This window comes from Dermacentor variabilis, unplaced genomic scaffold, assembly GCF_050947875.1.
Source record: "Dermacentor variabilis isolate Ectoservices unplaced genomic scaffold, ASM5094787v1 scaffold_16, whole genome shotgun sequence".
In the NCBI taxonomy this organism is placed as follows: Eukaryota; Metazoa; Arthropoda; class Arachnida; order Ixodida; family Ixodidae; genus Dermacentor; species Dermacentor variabilis.
Genome location: NW_027460324.1, coordinates 3,349,964 through 3,372,133, shown reverse-complemented (window position 1 = coordinate 3,372,133; position 22,170 = coordinate 3,349,964).

Sequence of the window (22,170 nt, the reverse complement as noted above, 5' to 3'; positions counted from 1 at the left end):
GCACATCGGACTGCGCGAAGAAGCGCATCGAGGGTCAATTCTTTGAGCCCGCGGCTAGGAATTTCGAGTGTCGACACCTCGGACTGCGCGAATAAGCGCATCGAGGGTTCACTCCTCGAACCCGGGGCTAGGCATTTCGCGCGTCGGCACCTCGGACTGCGTGAATAAGCGCATCGAGGGTCGACTCCTCGAGGCCGCGGCTACGAATTTCGCGCGTCGACACCTCGGACTGAGCCAATAAGCGCATCGAGTGTCGACTCCTCGAGCCCGCAGCTAGGCATTTCGCGCGTCGGCACCTCGGACTGCGCGAATAAGCGCATCGAGGGTCGACTCCTCGAGCCCGCGGCTAGGAATTTCGTGCGTCGGCACCTCGGACTGCGCGAATAAGCGCATCGAGGGTCGACTCCTCGAGCCCGCGGCTAGGTATTTCGCGCGTCGGCACCTCGGACTGCGCGAATAAGCGCACCGAGGGTCGACTCCACGAGCCTGCGGCTAGGCATCGCGCGTCGACATCTCGGATGGCGCGAATAAGCGCATCGAGGGTCGACTCCTTGAGGCCGCGGCTACGAATTTCGCGCGTCGACACCTCTGAATGAGCGAATAAGCGCTTCGAGGGTCGACTCCTCGAGCTCGCGGCTAGGAATTTCGTGTGTCGACACGTCGGACTGGGCGAATAAGCGCATCGAGGGTCGGCTCCTCGTGCCCGCGGCTACGCATATCGCGCGTCGGCACCTCGGACTGCGCGAATCAGCGCATCGACCATTGACTCCTGGAGCCCGCGGGTACGAATTTCGCACGTCGACACTTCGGACTGAGCGAATAAGCGCATCGAAGGTCGACTCCTCGAGCCCGCGGATGGGAATTTCGCGTGTCGGCACCTCGGACTGCGCGAATAAGCGCATCGAGGGTCGACTCCTCGAGCCGCGGCTATGCATTTCGCGCGTCGGCACCTCGGACTGCGCGAATAAGCGCATCGAGGGTCGACTCCTCGAGCCCGCGGCTAGTAATTTCGCTTGTCGACACCTCGGACTGCGCGAATAAGCGCATCGAGGGTCGACTCCTCGAGCCCGCGGCTAGGTATTTCGCGCGCCGGCATCTCGGACTGCGCGAATAAGCGCACCGAGGGTCGACTCCACGCGTCCGCGGCTAGGCATTTCGCGCGTCGACATCTCGGACGGCGCGAATAAGCGCATCGAGGGTCGACTCCTCGAGCCCGCGGCTAGGTATTTCGCGCGTCGGCACCTCGGACTGCGCGAATAAGCGCATCGAGTGTCGACTCCTCGAGCTCGCAACAAGGCCTTTCGCGCGTCCGCACCTCGGACTGCGCGAATAAGTGCATCGAGGGTCGACTCCTCGAGCCCGCAGCGAGGCATTTCGCGCGTCGGCACCTCGGACTGCGCGAATAAGCGCATCGAGGGTCGACTCCTCGAGCCCGCGGCTAGGCATTTCGCGCGTCGGCACCTCGGACTGCGCGAATAAGCGCATCGAGGGTCGACTCCTCGAGCCCGCGGCTAGGTATTTCGCGCGCCGGCATCTCGGACTGCGCGAATAAGCGCATCGAGGGTCGACTCCTCGAGCCCGCGGCTAGGAATTCAGCGTCTCGATACCTCGGACTGCGCGAATAAGCGCATCGAGGGTTAACTCCTCGAGACCGCAGCTAGGCATTTTGCGCGTCGGCACCTCGGACTGCGCGAATAAGCGCATCGAAGGTCGACTCTTCGAGCCCGCGGCTAGGCATTTCGCGCGTCAGCACATCGGACTGCGCGAATGAGCGCATCGCGTGTCGACACCTCGAGCCCGCGGCTAGGCATTTCGCGCGTCGGCACCTCGCACTGCGCGAATAAGTGCGTCGAGGGTCGAGTCCTCGAGCCCGCGGCTAGCAATTTCGTGCTTCGGCACCTCGAACTGCGCGAACAAGCTCATCGAGTGTCGACTCCTCGAGCTCGCAACAAGGCCTTTCGCGCGTCCGCACCTCGGACTGCGCGAATAAGTGCATCGAGGGTCGACTCCTCGAGCCCGCAGCGAGGCATTTCGCGCGTCGGCACCTCGGACTGCGCGAATAAGCGCATCGAGGGTCGACTCCTCGAGCCCGCGGCTAGGCATTTCGCGCGTCGGCACCTCGGACTGCGCGAATAAGCGCATCGAGTGTCGACTCCTCGAGCCCGCAGCTAGGCATTTCGCGCGTCGGCACCTCGGACTGCGCGAATAAGCGCATCGAGGGTCGACTCCTCGAGCCCGCGGCTAGGAATTTCGTGCGTCGGCACCTCGGACTGCGCGAATAAGCGCATCGAGGGTCGACTCCTCGAGCCCGCGGCTAGGTATTTCGCGCGTCGGCACCTCGGACTGCGCGAATAATCGCATCGATTGTCGACTCCTCGAGCCCGCAGCTAGGCATTTCGCGCGTCGGCACCTCGGACTGCGCGAATAAGCGCATCGAGGGTCGACTCCTCGAGCCAGCGGCTAGGAATTTCGTGCGTCGGCACCTCGGACTGCGCGAATAAGCGCATCGAGGGTCGACTCCACGAGCCTGCGGCTAGGCATTTCGCGCGTCGACATCTCGGATGGCGCGAATAAGCGCATCGAGGGTCGACTCATCGAGGCCGCGGCTACGAATTTCGCGCGTCGACACCTCTGACTGAGCGAATAAGCGCATCGAACGTTGACTCCTCGAGCGCGCGGCTAGGCATTTCGCGCGTCGGCACCTCGGACTGCGCGAATAAGCGCATCGAGGGTCGACTCCTCGAGCCCGCGGCTAGGAATTCAGCGTGTCGATACCTCGGACTGCGCGAATAAGCGCATCGAGGGTTGACTCCTCGAGACTGCAGCTAGGCATTTTGCGCGTCGGCACCTCGGACTGCGCGAATAAGCGCATCGAGGGTCGACTCTTCGAGCCCGCGGCTAGGCATTTCGCGCGTCAGCACCTCGGACTGCGCGAATTAGCGCATCGCGTGTCGACTCCTCGAGCCCGCGGCTAGGCATTTCGCGCGTCGGCACCTCGGACTGCGCGAATAAGTGCATCGAGGGTCGAGTCCTCGAGTCCGCGGCTAGCAATTTCGTGCTTTGGCACCTCGAACTGCGCGAACAAGCTCATCGAGTGTCGACTCCTCGAGCTCGCAACAACGCCTTTCGCGCGTCCGCACCTCGGACTGCGCGAATAAGTGCATCGAGGGTCGACTCCTCGAGCCAGCGGCTACGAATTTCGTGCTTCGGCACCTCGGACTGCGCGAACAAGCGCGTCGAGTGTCAACTCCTCGAGCCCGTGACAAGGCATTTCGCGCGTCGGCACCTCGGACTGCGCGAATAAGCGCACCGAGGGTCGACTCCACGAGCCTGCGGCTAGGCATTTCGCGCGTCGACATCTCGGATGGCGCGAATAAGCGCATCGAGGGTCGACTCCTCGAGGCCGCGGCTATGAATTTCGCGCGTCGACACCTCGGACTGAGCGAATAAGCGCATCGAAGGTTGACTCCTCGAGCGCGCGGCTAGGCATTTCGCGCGTCGGTACCTCGGACTGTGTGAATAAGCGCATCGAGGGTCGACTCCTCGAGCCCGCGGCTAGGAATTCAGCGTGTCGATACCTCGGACTGCGCGAATAAGCGCATCGAGGGTTGACTCCTCGAGACCGCAGTTAGGCATTTCGCGCGTCGGCACCTCGGACTGCGCCAATAAGCGCATCGAGGGTCGACTCTTCGAGCCCGCGGCTAGTCATTTCGCGCGTCAGCACCTCGGACTGCGCGAATGAGCGCATCGAGGGTTGACTCCTCGAGCCCGCGGCTAGGCATTTCGCGCATCGGCACATCGGACTGCGCGAAGAAGCGCATCGAGGGTCAATTCTTTGAGCCGGCGGCTAGGAATTTCGAGTGTCGACACCTCGGACTGCGCGAATAAGCGCATCGAGGGTTCACTCCTCGAACCCGGGGCTAGGCATTTCGCGCGTCGGCACCTCGGACTGCGCGAATAAGCGCATCGAGGGTCGACTCCTCGAGGCCGCGGCTACGAATTTCGCGCGTCGACACCTCGGACTGAGCCAATAAGCGCATCGAGTGTCGACTCCTCGAGCCCGCAGCTAGGCATTTCGCGCGTCGGCACCTCGGACTGCGCGAATAAGCGCATCGAGGGTCGACTCCTCGAGCCCGCGGCTAGGAATTTCGTGCGTCGGCACCTCGGACTGCGCGAATAAGCGCATCGAGGGTCGACTCTTCGAGCCCGCGGCTAGTCATTTCGCGCGTCAGCACCTCGGACTGCGCGAATGAGCGCATCGAGGGTTGACTCCTCGAGCCCGCGGCTAGGCATTTCGCGCATCGGCACATCGGACTGCGCGAAGAAGCGCATCGAGGGTCAATTCTTTGAGCCCGCGGCTAGGAATTTCGAGTGTCGACACCTCGGACTGCGCGAATAAGCGCATCGAGGGTTCACTCCTCGAACCCGGGGCTAGGCATTTCGCGCGTCGGCACCTCGGACTGCGCGAATAAGCGCATCGAGGGTCGACTCCTCGAGGCCGCGGCTACGAATTTCGCGCGTCGACACCTCGGACTGAGCCAATAAGCGCATCGAGTGTCGACTCCTCGAGCCCGCAGCTAGGCATTTCGCGCGTCGGCACCTCGGACTGCGCGAATAAGCGCATCGAGGGTCGACTCCTCGAGCCCGCGGCTAGGAATTTCGTGCGTCGGCACCTCGGACTGCGCGAATAAGCGCATCGAGGGTCGACTCCTCGAGCCCGCGGCTAGGTATTTCGCGCGTCGGCACCTCGGACTGCGCGAATAAGCGCACCGAGGGTCGACTCCACGAGCCTGCGGCTAGGCATTTCGCGCGTCGACATCTCGGATGGCGCGAATAAGCGCATCGAGGGTCGACTCCTCGAGGCCGCGGCTACGAATTTCGCGCGTCGACACCTCTGAATGAGCGAATAAGCGCTTCGAGGGTCGACTCCTCGAGCTCGCGGCTAGGAATTTCGTGTGTCGACACGTCGGACTGGGCGAATAAGCGCATCGAGGGTCGGCTCCTCGTGCCCGCGGCTACGCATATCGCGCGTCGGCACCTCGGACTGCGCGAATCAGCGCATCGACCATTGACTCCTGGAGCCCGCGGGTACGAATTTCGCACGTCGACACTTCGGACTGAGCGAATAAGCGCATCGAAGGTTGACTCCTCGAGCCCGCGGATGGGAATTTCGCGTATCGACACTTCGGACTGTGCGAATAAGCGCATCGAGGGTCGACTCCTCGAGCCGCGGCTATGCATTTCGCGCGTCGGCACCTCGGACTGCGCGAATAAGCGCATCGAGGGTCGACTCCTCGAGCCCGCGGCTAGTAATTTCGCTTGTCGACACCTCGGACTGCGCGAATAAGCGCATCGAGGGTCGACTCCTCGAGCCCGCGGCTAGCTATTTCGCGCGCCGGCATCTCGGACTGCGCGAATAAGCGCACCGAGGGTCGACTCCACGCGTCTGCGGCTAGGCATTTCGCGCGTCGGCACCTCGGACTGCGCGAATAAGCGCATCGAGGGTCGACTCTTTGAGCGCGCGGCTAGTAATTTCGCTTGTCGACACCTCGGACTGCGCGAATAAGCGCATCGAGGGTCGACTCCTCGAGCCCGCGGTTAGGCATTTCGCGCGTCGACACCTCGGACTGCGCGAATAAGCGTATCGAGGGTCGACTCTTCGAGGCCGCGGCTAGGAATTTGTCGCGTCGACACCTCGAACTGCGGGAGTAAGCGCATCGAGGGTCGATTTTTTGAGCCCGCGGCTAGGAATTTCGAGTGTCGACACCTTGGACTGCGCGAATAAGCGCAGCGAGGGTTGACTCCTCGAGCCCCCGGCTAGTCATTTCGCGCGTCGGCACCTCGGACTGCGCGTAAGCGCATCGTGGTTTGACTCCTCGAGCCCGCGGCTAGGCATTTCGCGAGTTTGGCACCTCGTACTGCGCGAATAAGCGCATCGAGGGTCGACTCCTCGAGCCCGCGGCTAGGCATTTCGCGTGTCGGCACCTCGGACTGCGCGAATAAGCGCATCGAGTGTCGACTCCTCGAGCCCGCAGCTAGGTATTTCGCGCGTCGGCACCTCGGACTGCGCGAATAAGCGCATCGAGGGTCGACTCCTCGAGCCCGCGGCTAGGCATTTCGCGCGTCGGTACCTCGGACTGCGCGAATAAGCGCATCGAGTGTCGACTCCTCGAGCCCGCAGCTAGGCATTTCGCGCGTCGGCACCTCGGACTGCGCGAATAAGCGCATCGAGGGTCGACTCCTCGAGCCCGCGGCTAGGAATTTCGTGCGTCGGCACCTCGGACTGCGCGAATAAGCGCATCGAGGGTCGACTCCTCGAGCCCGCGGCTAGGTATTTCGCGCGTCGGCACCTCGGACTGCGCGAATAAGCGCACCGAGGGTCGACTCCACGAGCCTGCGGCTAGGCATTTCGCGCGTCGACATCTCGGATGGCGCGAATAAGCGCATCGAGGGTCGACTCCTCGAGGCCGCGGCTACGAATTTCGCGCGTCGACACCTCTGACTGAGCGAATAAGCGCATCGAACGTTGACTCCTCGAGCGCGCGGCTAGGCATTTCGCGCGTCGGCACCTCGGACTGCGCGAATAAGCGCATCGAGGGTCGACTCCTCGAGCCCGCGGCTAGGAATTCAGCGTGTCGATACCTCGGACTGCGCGAATAAGCGCATCGAGGGTTGACTCCTCGAGACCGCAGCTAGGCATTTTGCGCGTCGGCACCTCGGACTGCGCGAATAAGCACATCGAGGGTCGACTCTTCGAGCCCGCGGCTAGGCATTTCGCGCGTCAGCACCTCGGACTGCGCGAATGAGCGCATCGCGTGTCGACTCCTCGAGCCCGCGGCTAGGCATTTCGCGCGTCGGCACCTCGGACTGCGCGAATAAGTGCATCGAGGGTCGAGTCCTCGAGCCCGCGGCTAGCAATTTCGTGCTTCGGCACCTCGAACTGCGCGAACAAGCTCATCGAGTGTCGACTCCTCGAGCTCGCAACAAGGCCTTTCGCGCGTCCGCACCTCGGACTGCGCGAATAAGTGCATCGAGGGTCGACTCCTCGAGCCCGCAGCGAGGCATTTCGCGCGTCAGCACCTCGGACTGCGCGAATACGCGTATCGAGGGTCGACTCCTCGAGCCCGCGGCTAGGCATTTCGCGCGTCGGCACCTCGGACTGCGCGAATAAGCGCATCGAGTGTCGACTCCTCGAGCCCGCAGCTAGGCATTTCGCGCGTCGGCACCTCGGACTGCGCGAATAAGCGCATCGAGGGTCGACTCCTCGAGCCCGCGGCTAGGAATTTCTTGCGTCGGCACCTCGGACTGCGCGAATAAGCGCATCGTGGGTCGACTCCTCGAGCCCGCGGCTAGGTATTTCGCGCGTCGGCACCTCGGACTACGCGAATAAGCGCACCGAGGGTCGACTCCACGAGCCTGCGGCTAGGCATTTCGCGCGTCGACATCTCGGATGGCGCGAATAAGCGCATCGAGGGTCGACTCCTCGAGGCCGCGGCTACGAATTTCGCGCGTCGACACCTCTGACTGAGCGAATAAGCGCATCGAACGTTGACCCCTCGAGCGCGCGGCTAGGCATTTCGCGCGTCGGCACCTCGGACTGCGCGAATAAGCGCATCGAGGGTCGACTCCTCGAGCCCGCGGCTAGGAATTCAGCGTGTCGATACCTCGGACTGCGCGAATAAGCGCATCGAGGGTTGACTCCTCGAGACTGCAGCTAGGCATTTTGCGCGTCGGCACCTCGGACTGCGCGAATAAGCGCATCGAGGGTCGACTCTTCGAGCCCGCGCCTAGGCATTTCGCGCGTCAGCACCTCGAACTGCGCGAACAAGCTCATCGAGTGTCGACTCCTCGAGCTCGCAACAAGGCCTTTCGCGCGTCGGCACCTCGGACTGCGCGAATAAGCGCATCGAGGGTCGACTCCTCGAGCCCGCGGCTAGGAATTTCGTGCGTCGGCACCTCGGACAGCGCGAATAAGCGCATCGAGGGTCGACTCCTCGAGCCCGCGGCTAGGTATTTCGCGCGTCGGCACCTCGGACTGCGCGAATAAGCGCACCGAGGGTCGACTCCACGAGCCTGCGGCTAGGCATTTCGCGCGTCGACATCTCGGATGGCGCGAATAAGCGCATCGAGGGTCGACTCCTCGAGGCCGCGGCTACGAATTTCGCGCGTCGACACCTCTGACTGAGCGAATAAGCGCATCGAACGTTGACTCCTCGAGCGCGCGGCTAGGCATTTCGCGCGTCGGCACCTCGGACTGCGCGAATAAGCGCATCGAGGGTCGACTCCTCGAGCCCGCGGCTAGGAATTCAGCGTGTCGATACCTCGGACTGCGCGAATAAGCGCATCGAGGGTTGACTCCTCGAGACCGCAGCTAGGCATTTTGCGCGTCGGCACCTCGGACTGCGCGAATAAGCGCTTCGAGGGTCGACTCTTCGCTCCCGCGGCTAGGCATTTCGCGCGTCAGCACCTCTGACTGCGCGAATGAGCGCATCGCGTGTCGACTCCTCGAGCCCGCGGCTAGGCATTTCGCGCGTCGGCACCTCGGACTGCGCGAATAAGTGCATCGAGGGTCGAGTCCTCGAGCCCGCGGCTAGCAATTTCGTGCTTCGGCACCTCGAACTGCGCGAACAAGCTCATCGAGTGTCGACTCCTCGAGCTCGCAACACGGCCTTTCGCGCGTCCGCACCTCGGACTGCGCGAATAAGTGCATCGAGGGTCGACTCCTCGAGCCCGCAGCGAGGCATTTCGCGCGTCGGCACCTCGGACTGCGCGAATAAGCGCATCGAGGGTCGACTCCTCGAGCCCGCGGCTAGGAATTTCGTGCGTCGGCACCTCGGACTGCGCGAATAAGCGCATCGAGGGTCGACTCCTCGAGCCCGCGGCTAGGTATTTCGCGCGTCGGCACCTCGGACTGCGCGAATAAGCGCATCGAGTGTCGACTCCTCGAGCCCGCAGCTAGGCATTTCGCGCGTCGGCACCTCGGACTGCGCGAATAAGCGCATCGAGGGTCGACTCCTCGAGCCCGCGGCTAGGAATTTCGTGCGTCGGCACCTCGGTCTGCGCGAATAAGCGCATTGAGGGTCGACTCCTCGAGCCCGCGGCTAGGTATTTCGCGCGTCGGCACCTCGGACTGCGCGAATAAGCGCACCGAGGGTCGACTCCACGAGCCTGCGGCTAGGCATTTCGCGCTTCGACATCTCGGATGGCGCGAATAAGCGCATCGAGGGTCGACTCCTCGAGGCCGCGGCTACGAATTTCGCGCGTCGACACCTCTGACTGAGCGAATAAGCGCATCGAACGTTGACTCCTCGAGCGCGCGGCTAGGCATTTCGCGCGTCGGCACCTCGGACTGCGCGAATAAGCGCATCGAGGGTCGACTCCTCGAGCCCGCGGCTAGGAATTCAGCGTGTCGATACCTCGGACTGCGCGAATAAGCGCATCGACGGTTGACTCCTCGAGACTGCAGCTAGGCATTTTGCGCGTCGGCACCTCGGACTGCGCGAATAAGCGCATCGAGGGTCGACTCTTCGAGCCCGCGGCTAGGCATTTCGCGCGTCAGCACCTCGGACTGTGCGAATGAGCGCATCGCGTGTCGACTCCTCGAGCCCGCGGCTAGGCATTTCGCGCGTCGGCTCCTCGGACTGCGCGAATAAGTGCATCGAGGGTCGAGTCCTCGAGCCCGCGGCTAGCAATTTCGTGCTTTGGCACCTCGAACTGCGCGAACAAGCTCATCGAGTGTCGACTCCTCGAGCTCGCAACAAGGCCTTTCGCGCGTCCGCACCTCGGACTGCGCGAATAAGTGCATCGAGGGTCGACTCCTCGAGCCAGCGGCTACGAATTTCGTGCTTCGGCACCTCGGACTGCGCGAACAAGCGCGTCGAGTGTGAACTCCTCGAGCCCGTGACAAGGCATTTCGCGCGTCGGCACCTCGGACTGCGCGAATAAGCGCACCGAGGGTCGACTCCACGAGCCTGCGGCTAGGCATTTCGCGCGTCGACATCTCGGATGGCGCGAATAAGCGCATCGAGGGTCGACTCCTCGAGGCCGCGGCTATGAATTTCGCGCGTCGACACCTCGGACTGAGCGAATAAGCGCATCGAAGGTTGACTCCTCGAGCGCGCGGCTAGGCATTTCGCGCGTCGGTACCTCGGACTGTGCGAATAAGCGCATCGAGGGTCGACTCCTCGAGCCCGCGGCTAGGAATTCAGCGTGTCGATACCTCGGACTGCGCGAATAAGCGCATCGAGGGTTGACTCCTCGAGACCGCAGTTAGGCATTTCGCGCGTCGGCACCTCGGACTGCGCGAAGAAGCGCATCGAGGGTCAATTCTTTGAGCCCGCGGCTAGGAATTTCGAGTGTCGACACCTCGGACTGCGCGAATAAGCGCATCGAGGGTTCACTCCTCGAACCCGGGGCTAGGCATTTCGCGCGTCGGCACCTCGGACTGCGCGAATAAGCGCATCGAGGGTAGACTCCTCGAGGCCGCGGCTACGAATTTCGCGCGTCGACACCTCGGACTGAGCCAATAAGCGCATCGAGTGTCGACTCCTCGAGGCCGCGGCTAGGCATTTCGCGAGCGGCACCTCGGACTGCGCGAATAAGCGCATCGAGGGTCGACTCCTCGAGCCCGCGGCTAGACATTTCGCGCGTCGGCTCCTCGGACAGCGCGAATAAGCGCATCGAGAGTCGGCTCCTCGAGCCCGCGGCTACCAATTTCATGCTTCGGCGCCTCGGACTGCGCGAACAAGCGCGTCGAGTTTCAACTCCTCGAGCCCGTGACAAGGCATTTCGCGCGTCGGCACCTTGGACTGCGCGAATCAGCGCATCGAGGCTTGACACCTCGAGCCCGCGGCTAGGAATTTCGCGCGTCGACACCTCGGACTGCGCGAATAAGCGCATCGAGGGTTGACTCCTCGAGCCCGCGGCTAGGCATTTCGCGCGTCGGCACCTCGGACAGCGCGAAGAAGCGCATCGAGGGTCGATTCTTTGAGCCCGCGGCTGGGAATTTCGAGTGTCGACACCTCGGACAGCGCGAAGAAGCGCGTCGAGGGTCGATTCATTGAGCCCGCGGCTAGGAATTTCGAGTGTCGACACCTCGGACTGCGCGAGTAAGCGCATCCAGGGTTGACTCCTCGAGCCCGCGGCTAGGCATTTCGCGAGCCGCACCTCGGACTGCGCGAATAAGCGCATCGAGGGTCGACTCCTCGAGCCCGCAGCTAGACATTTCCCGCGTCGGCTCCTCGGACTGCGCAAATTAGCGCATCGAGGGTCGACTCCTCGATCCCGCGGCTAGGAATTTCGTGCTTCGGCACCTCGGACTGCGCGAACAAGCGCGTCGAGTGTCGACTCCTCGAGCCCGTGACAAGGCATTTCGCGCGTCGGCACCTCGGACTGCGCGAATAAGTGCATCGAGGGTCGACTCGTCGAGCCCGCGGCTATGAAATTAGCTTGTCGACACCTCGGACTGCGCGAATAAGCGCATCGAGGTTTGACTCCTCGAGCCCACGGCTACGAACTTCGCGCGTTGACACCTCGGACTGCGCGAATCAGCGCATCGAGGGTCAACTCCTCGAGGCCGCGGCTAGGAATATCGCGCGTCGGCACCTCGGATTGCGCGAATAAGCTCATCGAGGGTCGACTCCTCGCGCTTGCGGATAGGAATTTCGCGTGTCGACACCTCGGACTGCGCGAATAAGCGCATCGAGGGTCAACTCCTCGAGCCGCGGCTAGGCATTTCGCGCGTCGGCACCTCGGACTGCGCGAATAAGCGCATCGAGGGTCAACTCCTCGAGGCCGCGGCTAGGAATATCGCGCGTCGGCACCTCGGATTGCGCGAATAAGCTCATCGAGGGTCGACTCCTCGCGCTTGCGGATAGGAATTTCGCGTGTCGACACCTCGGACTGCGCGAATAAGCGCATCGAGGGTCAACTCCTCGAGCCGCGGCTAGGCATTTCGCGCGTCGGCACCTCGGACTGCGCGAATAAGTGCATCGAGGGTCGACTCCTCGAGGCCGCGGCTATGGAATTCGCTTGTCGGCACCTCGGACTGCGCGAATCAGCGCATCGAGGTTTGACACCTCGAGCCCGCGGCTAGGAATTTCGCGCGTCGGCACCTCGGATTGCGCGAATAAGCTCATCGTGGGTCGACTCCTCGAGCCCGCGGGTACGAATTTCGCGCGTCGACACCTCGGACTGCGCGAATCAGCGCATCGAGGGTTGACTCCTGGAGCCTGTGGCTAGGAATATTGCGCATCGACACCTCGGACTGCGCGAGTAAGCGCATCCAGGGTTGACTCCTCGAGGTCGCGGCTAGGCATTTCGCGCGTCGGCACCACGGACTGCGCGAATCAGCGCATCGAGGTTTGACACCTCGAGCCCGCGGCTACGAATTTCGTGCTTCGGCACCTCGGACTGCGCGAACAAGCACGTCGAGTGTCAACTCTTCGAGCCCGTGACAAGGCATTTCGCGCGTCGGCACCTTGGACTGCGCGAATAAGTGCATCGAGGGTCGACTCCTCGAGCCCGCGGCTAGGCATTTCGCGCGTCGGCACCTCGGACTGCGCGAATCAGCGCATCGAGGTTTGACACCTCGAGCCCGCGGCTAGGTATTTCGCGCGTCGACACCTCGGACTGTGCGAATAAGCGCATCGAGGGTTGACTCCTCGAGCCCGCAACTAGGCATTTCGCGCGTCGGCACCTCGGACAGCGCGAAGAAGCGCATCGAGGGTCGATTCTTTGAGCGCGCGGCTAGGAATTTCGAGTGTCGACATCTCGGACAGCGCGAAGAAGCGCGTCGAGGGTCGATTCTTTGAGCCCGCGGCTAGGAATTTCGAGTGTCGACACCTCGGACTGCGCGAATAAGCGCAGCGAGGGTCGACTCCTCGAGCCCGCGGCTAGGAATTTCGTGCGTCGGCACCTCGGACTGCGCGAATAAGCGCATTGAGGGTCGACTCCTCGAGCCCGCGGCTAGGTATTTCGCGCGTCGGCACCTCGGACTGCGCGAATAAGCGCACCGAGGGTCGACTCCACGAGCTTGCGGCTTGGCATTTCGCGCGTCGACATCTCGGATGGCGCGAATAAGCGCATCGCGGGTCGACTCCTCGAGGCCGCGGCTACGAATTTCGCGCGTCGACACCTCTGACTGAGCGAATAAGCGCATCGAACGTTGACTCCTCGAGCGCGCGGCTAGGCATTTCGCGCGTCGGCACCTCGGACTGCGCGAATAAGCGCATCGAGGGTCGACTCCTCGAGCCCGCGGCTAGGAATTCAGCGTGTCGATACCTCGGACTGCGCGAATAAGCGCATCGAGGGTTGACTCCTCGAGACTGCAGCTAGGCATTTTGCGCGTCGGCACCTCGGACTGCGCGAATAAGCGCATCGAGGGTCGACTCTTCGAGCCCGCGGCTAGGCATTTCGCGCGTCAGCACCTCGGACTGTGCGAATGAGCGCATCGCGTGTCGACTCCTCGAGCCCGCGGCTAGGCATTTCGCGCGTCGGCACCTCGGACTGCGCGAATAAGTGCATCGAGGGTCGAGTCCTCGAGCTCGCGGCTAGCAATTTCGTGCTTTGGCACCTCGAACTGCGCGAACAAGCTCATCGAGTGTCGACTCCTCGAGCTCGCAACAAGGCCTTTCGCGCGTCCGCACCTCGGACTGCGCGAATAAGTGCATTGAGGGTCGACTCCTCGAGCCAGCGGCTACGAATTTAGTGCTTCGGCACCTCGGACTGCGCGAACAAGCGCGTCGAGTGTCAACTCCTCGAGCCCGTGACAAGGCATTTCGCGCGTCGGCACCTCGGACTGCGCGAATAAGCGCATCGAGGGTCAACTCCTCGATACCGCGGCTAGGAATATCGCGCGTCGGCACCTCGGATTGCGCGAATAAGCTCATCGAGGGTCGACTCCTCGAGCTTGCAGATAGGAATTTCGCGTGTCGACACCTCGGACTGCGCGAATAAGCGCATCGAGGGTCAACTCCTCGAGCCGCGGCTAGGCATTTCGCGCGTCGGCACCTCGGACTGCGCGAATAAGTGCATCGAGGGTCGACTCCTCGAGGCCGCGGCTATGAAATTCGCTTGTCGGCACCTCGGACTGCGCGAATCAGCGCATCGAGGTTTGACACCTCGAGCCCGCGGCTAGGAATTTCGCGCGTCGGCACCTCGGATTGCGCGAATAAGCTCATCGTGGGTCGACTCCTCGAGCCCGCGGGTACGAATTTCGCGCGTCGACACCTCGGACTGCGCGAATCAGCGCATCGAGGGTTGACTCCTGGAGCCCGTGGCTAGGAATATTGCGCATCGACACCTCGGACTGCGCGAGTAAGCGCATCCAGGGTTGACTCCTCGAGGTCGCGGCTAGGCATTTCGCGCGTCGGCACCACGGACTGCGCGAATCAGCGCATCGAGGTTTGACACCTCGAGCCCGCGCCTACGAATTTCGTGCTTCGGCACCTCGGACTGCGCGAACAAGCACGTCGAGTGTCAACTCTTCGAGCCCGTGACAAGGCATTTCGCGCGTCGGCACCTTGGACTGCGCGAATAAGTGAATCGAGGGTCGACTCCTCGAGCCCGCGGCTAGGCATTTCGCGCGTCGGCACCTCGGACTGCGCGAATCAGCGCATAGAGGTTTGACACCTCGAGCCCGCGGCTAGGTATTTCGCGCGTCGACACCTCGGACTGCGCGAATAAGCGCAACGAGGGTTGACTCCTCGAGCCCGCAACTAGGCATTTCGCGCGTCGGCACCTCGGACAGCGCGAAGAAGCGCATCGAGGGTCGATTCTTTGAGCCCGCGGCTAGGGATTTCGAGTGTCGACATCTCGGACAGCGCGAAGAAGCGCGTCGAGGGTCGATTCTTTGAGCCCGCGGCTAGGAATTTCGAGTGTCGACACCTCAGACTGCGCGAATAAGCGCAGCAAGGGTTGACTCCTCGAGCCCCCGGATAGTCATTTCGCGCATCGGCACATCGGACTGCGCGAAGAAGCGCATCGAGGGTCAATTCTTTGAGCCCGCGGCTAGGAATTTGGAGTGTCGACACCTCGGACTGCGCGAATAAGCGCATCGAGGGTTCACTCCTCGAGGCCCCGGCTTGTCATTCCGCGCGTCGGCACCTCGGACTGCGCGAATAAGCGCATCCAGGGTCGACTCCTCGAGGCCGCGGCTACGAATTTGGCGCGTCGACACCTCGGACTGAGCGAATAAGCGCATCGAAGGTTGACTCCTCGAGCGCGCGGCTAGGCATTTCGCGCGTCGGAACCTCGGACTGCGCGAATAAGCGCATCGAGGGTCGACTCCTCGAGCCCGCGGCTAGGCATTTCGCGCGTCGGCACCTCGGACTGCGCGAATAAGTGCATCGAAGGTCGACTCCTCGAGCCCGCGGCTAGGAATCGCGCTTGTCGACACCTTGGACTGCGCGAATAAGCGCATCGAGGGTGGACTCCTCGAGCCTGCAGCTAGGCATTTCATGCGTCGGCACCTCGGACTGCGCGAATCAGCGCATCGAGTGTCGACTCCTCGAGCCCGCGGCTAGGCATTTCGCGCGTCGGCACCTCGGACTGCGCGAATAAGTGCATCGAAGGTCGACTCCTCGAGCCCGCAGCTAGACATTTCCCGCGTCGGCTCCTCGGACTGCGCAAATTAGCGCATCGAGGGTCGACTCCTCGATCCCGCGGCTAGGAATTTCGTGCTTCGGCACCTCGGACTGCGCGAACAAGCGCGTCGAGTGTCGACTCCTCGAGCCCGTGACAAGGCATTTCGCGCGTCGGCACCTCGGACTGCGCGAATAAGTGCATCGAGGGTCGACTCGTCGAGCCCGCGGCTATGAAATTAGCTTGTCGACACCTCGGACTGCGCGAATAAGCGCATCGAGGTTTGACTCCTCGAGCCCACGGCTACGAACTTCGCGCGTTGACACCTCGGACTGCGCGAATCAGCGCATCGAGGGTTGACTCCTCGAACCCGTGGCTAGGCATTTCGCGCGTCGACACCTCGGACTGCGGGAATAAGCGCATCGAGGGTCAACTCCTCGAGGCCGCGGCTAGGAATATCGCGCGTCGGCACCTCGGATTGCGCGAATAAGCTCATCGAGGGTCGACTCCTCGCGCTTGCGGATAGGAATTTCGCGTGTCGACACCTCGGACTGCGCGAATAAGCGCATCGAGGGCCAACTCCTCGAGCCGCGGCTAGGCATTTCGCGCGTCGGCACCTCGGACTGCGCGAATAAGTGCATCGAGGGTCGACTCCTCGAGGCCGCGGCTATGGAATTCGCTTGTCGGCACCTCGAACTGCGCGAATCAGCGCATCGAGGTTTGACACCTCGAGCCCGCGGCTAGGAATTTCGCGCGTCGGCACCTCGGATTGCGCGAATAAGCTCATCGTGGGTCGACTCCTCGAGCCCGCGGGTACGAATTTCGCGCGTCGACACCTCGGACTGCGCGAATCAGCGCATCGAGGGTTGACTCCTGGAGCCTGTGGCTAGGAATATTGCGCATCGACACCTCGGACTGCGCGAGTAAGCGCATCCAGGGTTGACTCCTCGAGGTCGCGGCTAGGCATTTCGCGCGTCGGCACCACGGACTGCGCGAATCAGCGCATCGAGGTTTGACACCTCGAGCCCGCGGCTACGAATTTCGTGCTTCGGCACCTCCGACTGCGCGAACAAGCACGTCGAGTGTCAACTCTTCGAGCCCGTGACAAGGCATTTCGCGCGTCGGCACCTTGGACTGCGCGAATAAGTGCATCGAGGGTCGACTCCTCGAGCCCGCGGCTAGGCATTTCGCGCGTCGGCACCTCGGACTGCGCGAATCAGCGCATCGAGGTTTGACACCTCGAGCCCGCGGCTAGGTATTTCGCGCGTCGACACCTCGGACTGTGCGAATAAGCGCATCGAGGGTTGACTCCTCGAGCCCGCAACTAGGCATTTCGCGCGTCGGCACCTCGGACAGCGCGAAGAAGCGCATCGAGGGTCGATTCTTTGAGCCCGCGGCTAGGAATTTCGAGTGTCGACATCTCGGACAGCGCGAAGAAGCGCGTCGAGGGTCGATTCTTTGAGCCCGCGGCTAGGAATTTCGAGTGTCGACACCTCGGACTGCGCGAATAAGCGCAGCGAGGGTCGACTCCTCGAGCCCGCGGCTAGGAATTTCGTGCGTCGGCACCTCGGACTGCGCGAATAAGCGCATTGAGGGTCGACTCCTCGAGCCCGCGGCTAGGTATTTCGCGCGTCGGCACCTCGGACTGCGCGAATAAGCGCACCGAGGGTCGACTCCACGAGCTTGCGGCTAGGCATTTCGCGCGTCGACATCTCGGATGGCGCGAATAAGCGCATCGCCGGTCGACTCCTCGAGGCCGCGGCTACGAATTTCGCGCGTCGACACCTCTGACTGAGCGAATAAGCGCATCGAACGTTGACTCCTCGAGCGCGCGGCTAGGCATTTCGCGCGTCGGCACCTCGGACTGCGCGAATAAGCGCATCGAGGGTCGACTCCTCGAGCCCGCGGCTAGGAATTCAGCGTGTCGATACCTCGGACTGCGCGAATAAGCGCATCGAGGGTTGACTCCTCGAGACTGCAGCTAGGCATTTTGCGCGTCGGCACCTCGGACTGCGCGAATAAGCGCATCGAGGGTCGACTCTTCGAGCCCGCGGCTAGGCATTTCGCGCGTCAGCACCTCGGACTGTGCGAATGAGCGCATCGCGTGTCGACTCCTCGAGCCCGCGGCTAGGCATTTCGCGCGTCGGCACCTCGGACTGCGCGAATAAGTGCATCGAGGGTCGAGTCCTCGAGCCCGCGGCTAGCAATTTCGTGCTTTGGCACCTCGAACTGCGCGAACAAGCTCATCGAGTGTCGACTCCTCGAGCTCGCAACAAGGCCTTTCGCGCGTCCGCACCTCGGACTGCGCGAATAAGTGCATCGAGGGTCGACTCCTCGAGCCAGCGGCTACGAATTTCGTGCTTCGGCACCTCGGACTGCGCGAACAAGCGCGTCGAGTGTCAACTCCTCGAGCCCGTGACAAGGCATTTCGCGCGTCGGCACCTCGGACTGCGCGAATAAGCGCATCGAGGGTCAACTCCTCGAGGCCGCGGCTAGGAATATCGCGCGTCGGCACCTCGGATTGCGCGAATAAGCTCATCGAGGGTCGACTCCTCGAGCTTGCGGATAGGAATTTCGCGTGTCGACACCTCGGACTGCGCGAATAAGCGCATCGAGGGTCAACTCCTCGAGCCGCGGCTAGGCATTTCGCGCGTCGGCACCTCGGACTGCGCGAATAAGTGCATCGAGGGTCGACTCCTCGAGGCCGCGGCTATGAAATTCGCTTGTCGGCACCTCGGACTGCGCGAATCAGCGCATCGAGGTTTGACACCTCGAGCCCGCGTCTAGGAATTTCGCGCGTCGGCACCTCGGATTGCGCGAATAAGCTCATCGTGGGTCGACTCCTCGAGCCCGCGGGTACGAATTTCGCGCGTCGACACCTCGGACTGCGCGAATCAGCGCATCGAGGGTTGACTCCTGGAGCCCGTGGCTAGGAATATTGCGCATCGACACCTCGGACTGCGCGAGTAAGCGCATCCAGGGTTGACTCCTCGAGGTCGCGGCTAGGCATTTCGCGCGTCGGCACCACGGACTGCGCGAATCAGCGCATCGAGGTTTGACACCTCGAGCCCGCGCCTACGAATTTCGTGCTTCGGCACCTCGGACTGCGCGAACAAGCACGTCGAGTGTCAACTCTTCGAGCCCGTGACAAGGCATTTCGCGCGTCGGCACCTTGGACTGCGCGAATAAGTGAATCGAGGGTCGACTCCTCGAGCCCGCGGCTAGGCATTTCGCGCGTCGGCACCTCGGACTGCGCGAATCAGCGCATAGAGGTTTGACACCTCGAGCCCGCGGCTAGGTATTTCGCGCGTCGACACCTCGGACTGCGCGAATAAGCGCATCGAGGGTTGACTCCTCGAGCCCGCAACTAGGCATTTCGCGCGTCGGCACCTCGGACAGCGCGAAGAAGCGCATCGAGGGTCGATTCTTTGAGCCCGCGGCTAGGAATTTCGAGTGTCGACATCTCGGACAGCGCGAAGAAGCGCGTCGAGGGTCGATTCTTTGAGCCCGCGGCTAGGAATTTCGAGTGTCGACACCTCAGACTGCGCGAATAAGCGCAGCGAGGGTTGACTCCTCGAGCCCCCGGATAGTCATTTCGCGCATCGGCACATCGGACTGCGCGAAGAAGCGCATCGAGGGTCAATTCTTTGAGCCCGCGGCTAGGAATTTGGAGTGTCGACACCTCGGACTGCGCGAATAAGCGCATCGAGGGTTCACTCCTCGAGGCCCCGGCTTGTCATTCCGCGCGTCGGCACCTCGGACTGCGCGAATAAGCGCATCCAGGGTCGACTCCTCGAGGCCGCGGCTACGAATTTGGCGCGTCGACACCTCGGACTGAGCGAATAAGCGCATCGAAGGTTGACTCCTCGAGCGCGCGGCTAGGCATTTCGCGCGTCGGAACCTCGGACTGCGCGAATAAGCGCATCGAGGGTCGACTCCTCGAGCCCGCGGCTAGGCATTTCGCGCGTCGGCACCTCGGACTGCGCGAATAAGTGCATCGAAGGTCGACTCCTCGAGCCCGCGGCTAGGAATCGCGCTTGTCGACACCTCGGACTGCGCGAATAAGCGCATCGAGGTTTGACTCCTCGAGCCCACGGCTACGAACTTCGCGCGTTGACACCTCGGACTGCGCGAATCAGCGCATCGAGGGTTGACTCCTCGAACCCGTGGCTAGGCATTTCGCGCGTCGACACCTCGGACTGCGGGAATAAGCGCATCGAGGGTCAACTCCTCGAGGCCGCGGCTAGGAATATCGCGCGTCGGCACCTCGGATTGCGCGAATAAGCTCATCGAGGGTCGACTCCTCGCGCTTGCGGATAGGAATTTCGCGTGTCGACACCTCGGACTGCGCGAATAAGCGCATCGAGGGTCAACTCCTCGAGCCGCGGCTAGGCATTTCGCGCGTCGGCACCTCTGACTGCGCGAATAAGTGCATCGAGGGTCGACTCCTCGAGGCCGCGGCTATGGAATTCGCTTGTCGGCACCTCGAACTGCGCGAATCAGCGCATCGAGGTTTGACACCTCGAGCCCGCGGCTAGGAATTTCGCGCGTCGGCACCTCGGATTGCGCGAATAAGCTCATCGTGGGTCGACTCCTCGAGCCCGCGGGTACGAATTTCGCGCGTCGACACCTCGGACTGCGCGAATCAGCGCATCGAGGGTTGACTCCTGGAGCCTGTGGCTAGGAATATTGCGCATCGACACCTCCGACTGCGCGAGTAAGCGCATCCAGAGTTGACTCCTCGAGGTCGCGGCTAGGCATTTCGCGCGTCGGCACCACGGACTGCGCGAATCAGCGCATCGAGGTTTGACACCTCGAGCCCGCGGCTACGAATTTCGTGCTTCGGCACCTCGGACTGCGCGAACAAGCACGTCGAGTGTCAACTCTTCGAGCCCGTGACAAGGCATTTCGCGCGTCGGCACCTTGGACTGCGCGAATAAGTGCATCGAGGGTCGACTCCTCGAGCCCGCGGCTAGGCATTTCGCGCGTCGGCACCTCGGACTGCGCGAATCAGCGCATCGAGGTTTGACACCTCGAGCCCGCGGCTAGGTATTTCGCGCGTCGACACCTCGGACTGTGCGAATAAGCGCATCGAGGGTTGACTCCTCGAGCCCGCAACTAGGCATTTCGCGCGTCGACATCTCGGACAGCGCGAAGAAGCGCGTCGAGGGTCGATTCTTTGAGCCCGCGGCTAGGAATTTCGAGTGTCGACACCTCGGACTGCGCGAATAAGCGCAGCGAGGGTCGACTCCTCGAGCCCGCGGCTAGGAATTTCGTGCGTCGGCACCTCGGACTGCGCGAATAAGCGCATTGAGGGTCGACTCCTCGAGCCCGCGGCTAGATATTTCGCGCGTCGGCACCTCGGACTGCGCGAATAAGCGCACCGAGGGTCGACTCCACGAGCCTGCGGCTAGGCATTTCGCGCGTCGACATCTCGGATGGCGCGAATAAGCGCATCGCGGGTCGACTCCTCGAGGCCGCGGCTACGAATTTCGCGCGTCGACACCTCGGACTGAGCGAATAAGCGCATCGAACATTGACTCCTCGAGCGCGCGGCTAGGCATTTCGCGCGTCGGCACCTCGGACTGCGCGAATAAGCGCATCGAGGGTCGACTCCTCGAGCCCGCGGCTAGGAATTCAGCGTGTCGATACCTCGGACTGCGCGAATAAGCGCATCGAGGGTTGACTCCTCGAGACTGCAGCTAGGCATTTTGCGCGTCGGCACCTCGGACTGCGCGAATAAGCGCATCGAGGGTCGACTCTTCGAGCCCGCGGCTAGGCATTTCGCGCGTCAGCACCTCGGACTGTGCGAATGAGCGCATCGCGTGTCGACTCCTCGAGCCCGCGGCTAGGCATTTCGCGCGTCGGCACCTCGGACTGCGCGAATAAGTGCATCGAGGGTCGAGTCCTCGAGCCCGCGGCTAGCAATTTCGTGCTTTGGCACCTCGAACTGCGCGAACAAGCTCATCGAGTGCCGACTCCTCGAGCTCGCAACAAGGCCTTTCGCGCGTCCGCACCTCGGACTGCGCGAATAAGTGCATCGAGGGTCGACTCCTCGAGCCAGCGGCTACGAATTTCGTGCTTCGGCACCTCGGATTGCGCGAATAAGCTCATCGAGGGTCGACTCCTCGAGCTTGCGGATAGGAATTTCGCGTGTCGACACCTCGGACTGCGCGAATAAGCGCATCGAGGGTCAACTCCTCGAGCCGCGGCTAGGCATTTCGCGCGTCGGCACCTCGGACTGCGCGAATAAGTGCATCGAGGGTCGACTCCTCGAGGCCGCGGCTATGAAATTCGCTTGTCGGCACCTCGGACTGCGCGAATCAGCGCATCGAGGTTTGACACCTCGAGCCCGCGGCTAGGAATTTCGCGCGTCGGCACCTCGGATTGCGCGAATAAGCTCATCGTGGGTCGACTCCTCGAGCCCGCGGGTACGAATTTCGCGCGTCGACACCTCGGACTGCGCGAATCAGCGCATCGAGGGTTGACTCCTGGAGCCCGTGGCTAGGAATATTGCGCATCGACACCTCGGACTGCGCGAGTAAGCGCATCCAGGGTTGACTCCTCGAGGTCGCGGCTAGGCATTTC